The following is an 8,962-nucleotide window of genomic DNA, read 5'->3' as shown; positions in this document are numbered from 1 at the left end:
GTGGGTTCCCTTTTCGTCGCCTCCTACGACTCTCAGGGCTATGATGGTGTTCGAACCCGCTGCGTGAGATCCTCGGGGCGCCCCCACAGAAAACAGTTTCCTAACAATTCGTCTATTGTTATAGAGGGTTGTTTACCTCCCCGTTGTACAGAAACGGAAGTTATTCGATTTTTGCTTGCACATTTTTTGCAGCGCGAATGTGTTTGCCGTGAAGTTGCCTAGCAGCGGACGTCTCCCCTGATTTCACCATTCCGCCTTTCGGGAGTCACGTCACAATATTACATAGGCTAAATAGATAATGAACAAGTAGAAGGGATACACCGACATACAGACAGCAAGGTAATCTCTTAAACCTCCATTTATTTTTCGAAAACAGCGGAACAGGCTAAAAGCCAAGGTCTTGTAGATTTCGCTAACCCAGCAATATCAACCACATGGGGGACGATATATTACGGGGTTTCTTCGTAAGTAATTGTTATTATATTACATTTCCTGAACACTCTCAAAGATAGAAATATTGTCACATATCAGGGTTAGCGTGACTAATATTAATGGTTTCTGAATCAGACGATTGGATTTATTGGCACTTCTTCACAATTACAATCGATTATAACAGCGCAGTCATTCTCGGGTCCGAGTCCCTTGAGACTGGCGACCATATTTTACTGTCTCAGATTTGAAACTTCCGTTTTCGTCACCTCCTACGACTCTCAGGTCCACGGTGGAGGTATTCGACCCCGTCTCCCCACGAGCTTTATTCTGGAACCTCTTATAATTCTTCGGCATGGACCCCGCAGAAAACACTGTTTCCTAGCACTTCCTCTATTGTTATAGACGTGAGTTTACACTGCCGTTGCATAGCAACGGTAGTTCTTCTATTGTGGCCTGCGTATTAGTTCCCGCTAGAATGTGTTTACCGACCCGTTTCCTAGCAATGGATCACTCCGTCACAATGCAAAGATGGAAACTGAAATCTTTATTTCCCAAGTCACAGAGTTCAGGAAACCCTGCATGAAATGAATCATCTGGTTGCGCGAAGCCCAAAGTAGTTTTGTACTTCGATAGAAATGGAGAGTAACAATTAGTTTCTTGAAGGTTCTCCTACAAACAAAGGATGTCCTGATGGCAGCCGCCAGAGGCGCAAGATGTACAACTTTGTTTCAACCAGTCTCCTCCTCTCACATCACTCGACAGAGCAAGTTTAATGGATGCCCTGCAGGCACATCCTCAGACAATGAAATCCAAAGCAGGAAATTTTATTTTTGTCCAGAATAAAGAACCATTAAAGTAGACACATTAAGACTATACAATGCTGGCGCCACTTCCTCTCTCTTACTCTCCAAAAGACTCTCGTGTCCCAGAATTCTTTATTGAAATAAACATGACTTTTTTACACAGGCAGTTATATTACTATTGTCACATGACGCCTGAAAGCTGGAATAGTGGAATGAGAGAAGTTCACTGCTAGGCAACGACTCAGTAAACAAGTTCCCGCGGCCACGACTAAGCAACAATCAAGGTATTGTTGAACTAGAATGATGGAAAATGTGTTTTCTGTTGGATCCGCCCTGAAGCTATATAACGAGGATCCCGTCAGTTGGCCTGGGATCCTCGTTATATAGTCTCGGAGCGGATCCAACAGAAAACACATTTTTCATCATCATAGTTCAACAATACCTCGATTGTTGCTTGGTCGTGGCCGCGGGAACTTGTTTACCGAGTCGTTGCCTAGCAGTGAGGACTGCAAAAGAAAAATGTATATATCACACATTTACTCCTGTGAGAACAATGTAACCTCAGGTGGAATAAGGTGTAGAAAATGAACACCAATTCAAAAAAACAAACCAACCCCTCCTTTTTATCATTAAGGAGGACCAACGAAGAGGGGAGGAAACAAAGGTCTTGACACTAAACCAAAATATGCTCATGGGTCCCAGCGGGGCCCGATGCCAGGACTGTAAGCTTCTGCTCTGCTATCGGGATAAATGAGTCTCTTTAGACGGCAGTCGAAGATGACTGAGAAGAGATGAAAGAGTGCGACTGTGAGAAGAAAGCTTCATGTGTGCTGCAGTTACAGTAGGACTGGTAAAACTATGGTATTGAAATCCGTTGCCAGGATACGACTAGTTGAAGACTGAGAACCCTAGTGCGTGTGTAACGATGAAATGTGAAGCGTGTAGGTCAGCGATAGTGCTGTGTTACTTGTTGTTACGAGTTTTGTGTTAAAGTGGTAGGTAAACACGATATCAAATCCATACCCTGTCTACGACCACAACCCTAAAACACGCGACACTATGGTCAACTAACCGCCAACTACAGTACTAACTACAGTAACTGTAGTACCACATCAAAACTGGGAGTAAAAGAACTCAAAATGTAATATGAAAATTCTGCACGAGCATACTTATCTGGTGATGAGTGTAACAGATATTGAAACCGAACGCCATAATTGAAGCTGAATTAGACATGAGAATGTGTTTGCTCCTCATGATCTTACGCTCAGCAGGTTGAGAGTATAGGAGAGTACGTTGCCCCTATCTTATGCACTGCCCATCACAGAGGCCGCGCGGTCTAAGGCATGAACAGTCTTCGCTCGCTTGAACGTTGGGATAGTGGGTTCGAATCCCACTCAAGGCAAGGATGTCTGTGTGCGTTTATTCTGTGTTTGTGTTTCTCTGATTATTGTAGCGGCCTTGCGACGGGTTGCCCCCCCCGTCAAAGGAGTCCTACCTATTGTGTATAGAATAAATAAACTGAAAAGGCGGCGAAGGCCTCAAGGGACTCGGATCCGAGAATGATTGCGCTGGCGAGGGTCAGCAGTTACAGACCCGTCCTCTCGTCTGAGAGAGCGCCCCACATCAACAAACCCGCAACTGTCTGACAGTAATAAAAATTTGGTCTTAAGCCCCAGATGAATGCTTTATTCCGAGACAGACCGGCCGACTGACCGTCGGTCGTAACATAAGGCTCAGACTCAGGGGAAGTCGGTCAATTTGAGGACTGCTGCGGTTCAGTTGTTGTGAACCAGGGCCCGGATTTTGATGACATGTCATCTTTTTTCCCCTGTATCCTATGCGATGCTCTTAAATATATAATCTCGGATATGAGCTGCTGGTTACAGAAATGTAAATTTTATAGGTAATTTTTTGGTAAATTGTTGAACTTTTAAGGGTATTTTTTGTAATTTTTGGTCATTTTAGGGAAATATTCTTCATATGTTTTCTGAAATGTTAATAACATGGAAGCGAAGTGTTCTTTCTTTTCTCCTTTAGGTAATTTTTCTGGACTTTTTCGGTCATTTTATAGGCCATTTTTTTTTAATATTTTCAGGTCATTAAAATCCGTGTCCTGCATATTACATTTTTGGGTCATATATTAGGTAATTTTTCTGGATTTTTCGGCCATTTTATAGGCCATTTTTTTAAACATTTTCAGGTCATCAAAATCCTGGCCCTGTTGTGAACTATTACTATTGGACGCTGTAGCTGAGGCCGGGAATACTATTTCAGGAAACCAGAGAAAGGGGAACGTCCACAGTTGAAAGCCGTTACCAAGCAACGGCTTATGAAAACATAACTGTGAACACTAATACGTAGTATATGTGTAAAAGTGAACTGTTAAATGTAGCCACGCGCTCTATCCAAAGTGTCCAATAAATCTAATTATCAATTCAAACCCCTCTGTAGTGACACTCTAAAATGGTGACAATATTTATGAAAAATTATGGCCTTCATATTGGCAGATCCACAAAAAGGTCCTGCACGGATTCAAAACAAGAACAAGTAGCACAAAAAAAACAGTTTGTAGTGGAAGTGCTGAAAATGATAACTTACAGTGTCGCTGGCAAACTGGTGTGCTATAGGAATTGCGGCTTGGGAAACGCGGCCCTACGTGTTGTGTGTTTTAAACGTGAGACAAATATGCACTTGCTGTTAGATTTCTGTGAGAGAAAAGTTGCGTTACTCAACGTCGTACTTTTCAGTGCGCAGTAAATCACGTCTCTTCATGTCTTCTCGTACAACATGTACCCGGGGCGTAGTGATATACTTTCCTTTGTGATTTAGGCAGATAAATTCTTCTTAACTCTGCTACTTCTCCCCCTTATCTTATGTCCCTTTTGTTAGCAATCAGTACTTACTTGTCTGTTTTCACTTACTGAACAAATAGATGCATCTGGCTTGTACGCCGGGAATTTCGTTCAGTGCGAATCTACTTGATCAAAACGTGTACGTTTTTAGGTTCTCGTACAGATGGTTACATAAATATTTCTGTCTTCTGAGATATAACGTCGTGCAGTCCTTTGAAAGTCAAGGGTCATTTCGGAATTACGTGTCGCTGCATCCTCAATGACGAAAAATAAGCGAAGCAGGATTCCGATTTCATGCTTACTTTATTCTCCTACCCTGAAGATAGATATGTATTCCTCCGAAACGTCGGTTTGACTTCCCATGGACTACAAGACGTTATATCCCAAAACATAGCATTCTTCTTATGGGGAACTTGTTCAAACAAATACAGGTGATGGACAAAAATATGGACACACCCAACAAAAGACACATTACCGTGACTAATATGTTGTAGGACAACCTCTGGCTTGCAGAACTGCTTGCAGTCTCCTTGGAATGAATAAATAGAGAACCCGTATGATTTGGAAGGGAATCTTGTACCATTCTTCCTGAAAAACATGGTGAGTTCTGTTATCGATAATGGAGGTGGATAGCGCGCACGCAGATTGCTCTCCAAAACAGACCACAAAGGCTCAATAATATTGATATCTGGCGATTGGGGGGGGCCATGGCAGACGTGACACTTCATCTTCGTTCTCAGAAAACCAGTCCTGGACGATATGAGCTGTGTGAACACAGGCATTGTTGGCTTGGTAAATGGCATCACCATTGGGGAACAAAGTTTGCACCATGGGATGGACCTGGTAGCCAAAAATGGTCACATAGACGTTGGCAGTGACGTGGCCTTGCAGGGTAATGATGGGTCCGACAGAATACCACGATATGTCTGCCCATACCATGATCAAACTCCAGCCATGTTTCACTCTTGGCAGCAAACAATCTGGATCGTAAGCTAGGGATGGCGTTCTCCAGACGTAAACTCGGTCAGAAGTCGGAAACAGTGTGAAGGTGGACTCATCCGACAAAATGACCATCTTCCATTGCTCCATAGTCCAGGTTTTATGACTTCGGCACCACACTGTCCTCTTAGTGGCATTTTGTTCACTGATGATTGGCTTTGGAATTACAGCTCGTCCAGAAATACACTACTTGTGGAGTTCTCTTCGTACTGTTTTGGTGCTGACAGGGTTTGTGAGTGTGACATTCAGTTCAGCAGTCACTTTTGCAGCTGTAGTCTTCTTATTTTTCGTCACAATCCTACGCAATGTTCGTCTGTCTCGATCACTCATCACATACTTCCGTCCACGCTGGTGTTTATCGGGTGCGGTTTTTTCAGTCCTCCTGTATGCGGTCATAATCTTGGATACGTACTGTGCCTCGCGAGACACCAAAAACCTCGGCTACCTTGATTACTGAAACATCCACAATATGGTCCCCAACAATTTGCCCGCGTTCGAATTCTGTTAGCTCTGACGTGATGCACAAAAATTTGCACAGAACACTGTCTCGAAAACAAAAGAAGCTTGCAACGTATTGTGGAGGTTGTAGAGGTAGTGGTGTTGGGCAGATACGACAGCCTGACCTACAAACGTCGCTAAAATAAACATTTCAATTCAGGCATGCATTTCACGAGGTGTTTCCATATTTTTGTCCATCCCCTGTACCATGTGATTCTAAATTATTGTCGGGATTTCAGTGGCCTATAATTTTCTAACCGCAAGTAAGAAAATATAACTGCTTATGTTGAAGTTATTTTGCATTCTGCAATATTGCTTCTGTATATGATAAAACTGCTGAGTAATAATTTCATATTCCGCCAGCAGTTTGTCCCCCCCCTTTCCATTTTGAAAATTATAGGCCACGGAAACCCCGACAATAATTTAGAATCGAACTGTAAGAGCAGACAAAAATTTTGAAGGGAACGCGAAAATGAAACTGTTTCTGATACGAACACAAAATATCCAGATCATTCTAACCAGCCTGCAAGTACTACGAAATGCAATTTTCTAATGTAAGTTATATCCCGCATCACTGAGACAGTCTCAGTAGTCTGTGCATGAGAATGTACGTCTCTCAAGGAGCTGAACTGTCTAGTTTAACACGCGGTAAACTGTTCACGAGTTCAAAGGCAAACAGATCATGGATCCATCCAGTTTCACAACAGCTACGTTACTCATTAAGCGACGTCTACGAACCTGCACGTGTGGCCGATTCATTTCTACTGTGTGGGAGCCAACGTCTAGTAATGAAAATATCCGAGAATTTACAGAGCAGTGACAATTCCATTTGTCAGTGAATTTCAGACTCGAAGTGGTTAAGATTACCGTAATAACATTCTTCACTCTGACCAAGATTATTTCAAGTGCTTCTTCAGTACTGTAACGGATCTGTCCAACGCGTTGCCAGGCAGCACCTCTGTAAACACGGCCCCACACGCAGCAATAGAGGTGGCTGTGTTTTCCGAGTCCGCGGTGACGTCGCGCAGCGGTGGGTAGTGGTCATATGACATGTGTTTCCTGTGATACATGTCCGTTCCTCGGCACAGAATCCATTCAGTTCAGGGGCGAGACAGTTTTTGGTGGGAAATAGCCACGGCAGGTTCGTAGTTGAAGAGTACAAGAAATCAGACTGTGGAGCATCAACTTGTGAATTGAAGGCTTTGTATGTGCTGCAGTATAGTGATATTCGGAGTGTGTGATTTAGTGAGACTTCTACAGTTCCCGCGCCATAAATCCGTGAGACTGGTGGAGATAGACTGAGAAGGTAAGAATGGGGTGATTGCAAATGGGTAACGCAGCAATAGTGTTATAATTATTTGTAGTTACGACCTGTAAGTATCCAATTACCAATCCAAACCAGCGACTTAGTCATTGTGACATGTGACAGTATTAAGGAGTAATTATTAAGTAAATCATTAACAGTACATTGTTCTGAGAGAAGCATATCAACCTTGAACCTTCATGATATCCGTATAAATCGGATGTGGCATATGGTGAGGACGAGTGAGTGTCTTCTCTGTCGACATAGCAAGGGGCTATAGGATTCGATCCCCACCAAAGGTGATAGAGTTGTCTTTATTTTGCAGAGTCCGGACCGCCTCTAGAACCCACCCCACTTCCTATCGAGTGGGAAATTGGAGTTCTTTCCGGGAAGAAGCGGGGGAAAACGTCCGAAGTGTGAAGCTGACCATTCACCGCCATCTAGTTCAGAGGTCAAGAATGCTGGAGCTATATTTCCACTCTCCAACAAGTCTTAATAAGGTAGTGCTTAATTAAACAGAGGAATATCTTTATCTTGACCTTTAACTTGTTGTGACGTGTATACCCATTGCTAGGCAACGACAAGGTAAACATATTCCCGCGCAAGCAAACGCGCAAAAACAATAGAAGGTCTACTACTAGGCAGCGGATTAGTAAGCTCACTTCCTTAACGATAGAAACAGTGTTTTCTACGTGGTCCGTTCAAAGTAAATATAAGGAAATATTCGGCAGTGTGAAACAGTAGCCGTCGAGAATTGGGTCGAGTTCTTCAGATGGCAGTCAACGGCGATTGAGAAGAAATGGCAAGAAAGGAATTAGACTGTGGTAAGAAGACTTCAGGTGACTTGAAGTGACAGTGAGACTGGTATAAACCGACCGCGAGGATACGACTAGTGAATACTAAGAGCTCTAGTGCATGTGCAACGGTGAACTGTGAAGTACGTAGAACAGCGAAAGCGCTGTATTGCCTATAGTCCCAAGTTGTGTGAATGTGTAAGGCGCAATAAATCGGATCCAAACCCGTCTTATGAGTCACCCCTACACGTGGACTCTATGTTTGTTCCTTTACGGCGGGAAATCTAGCTATACATCCGTACAAAATAACAGTTCCTATTAATTGCTAAAGAGAACAGAATCGAAAATCAAGTAATGACGGCTGCAGTTCTTTTGCAGCCTTCCTTATAAATGATATTTAAATATTACATGCAGGAAGATACACGTACAGATACACACACCTTTATCCATGAAACGAATGAACTATGAATATCTGAAGGAACCACATGTAGCAGGGTGTCTCCCGCAATTGGAATACAGAGATACAGCTGTGTTCGGGGGCTCGTAACCTGCCACTCGTTCGAATATACTTATATATATTCCACCCTACTTCATCATGGCCACAAAGCGCATGAAGTGGTTTGGGGAACTCGCGACTCGACATTCAGCTATTCCTTGACAAATGCAAGAGTCATGTATGGAAGCCATAACGTACATGTTATCGACTTAATACAAACCTCTCCAACTTCCAAGTCCCAACGAGCAAAGGAATAAAACAAACATGGATGCATACACGAAAGTGTATCTGATTATTTGTTTTTATACATTTCCTCACCATTTCACCTCTTTCGTCCAAATGCGGCAGGATGTTAAAGATTTCCCTGGAGAGGTTTCAGACACTAGGAACTCTCCCCCCCTCATAAAATTCTGGGAACCTCCAAGAAAAGATTGCTTTCCTTACGTCTAGAGCAGTGTTCGTCCAAGTGTACTGAGGGTTCCTTCCCTGCGTTCGACAGAACTTATAAAGATAGATGTGTCGCTTGCTCTACATGTCTGTCACGGTTTTCGAGGTATTTAATTTTCAAATTTCCTTATAGAAAAAGGATTTATCAAAATGGGCAACAAGCTCAGGATTGATGTTAACAATCTATATAAATAAAAATGTAAATGTTCGTTTGTTACCCCTCGAAAATCTCCGGAAGTTCTTCACCGATTGCTTCGAAATTTTGATACAACGTTGCATTCGAATGCGCGTGTTTATATATATATATATATAATAGGTATATAAAAACGCGCGTGTTC

Source organism: Cryptotermes secundus, unplaced genomic scaffold, assembly GCF_002891405.2.
Source record: "Cryptotermes secundus unplaced genomic scaffold, Csec_1.0 scaffold667, whole genome shotgun sequence".
Taxonomy (NCBI): domain Eukaryota; kingdom Metazoa; phylum Arthropoda; class Insecta; order Blattodea; family Kalotermitidae; genus Cryptotermes; species Cryptotermes secundus.
Note: the sequence above shows the minus strand (reverse complement) of the source record.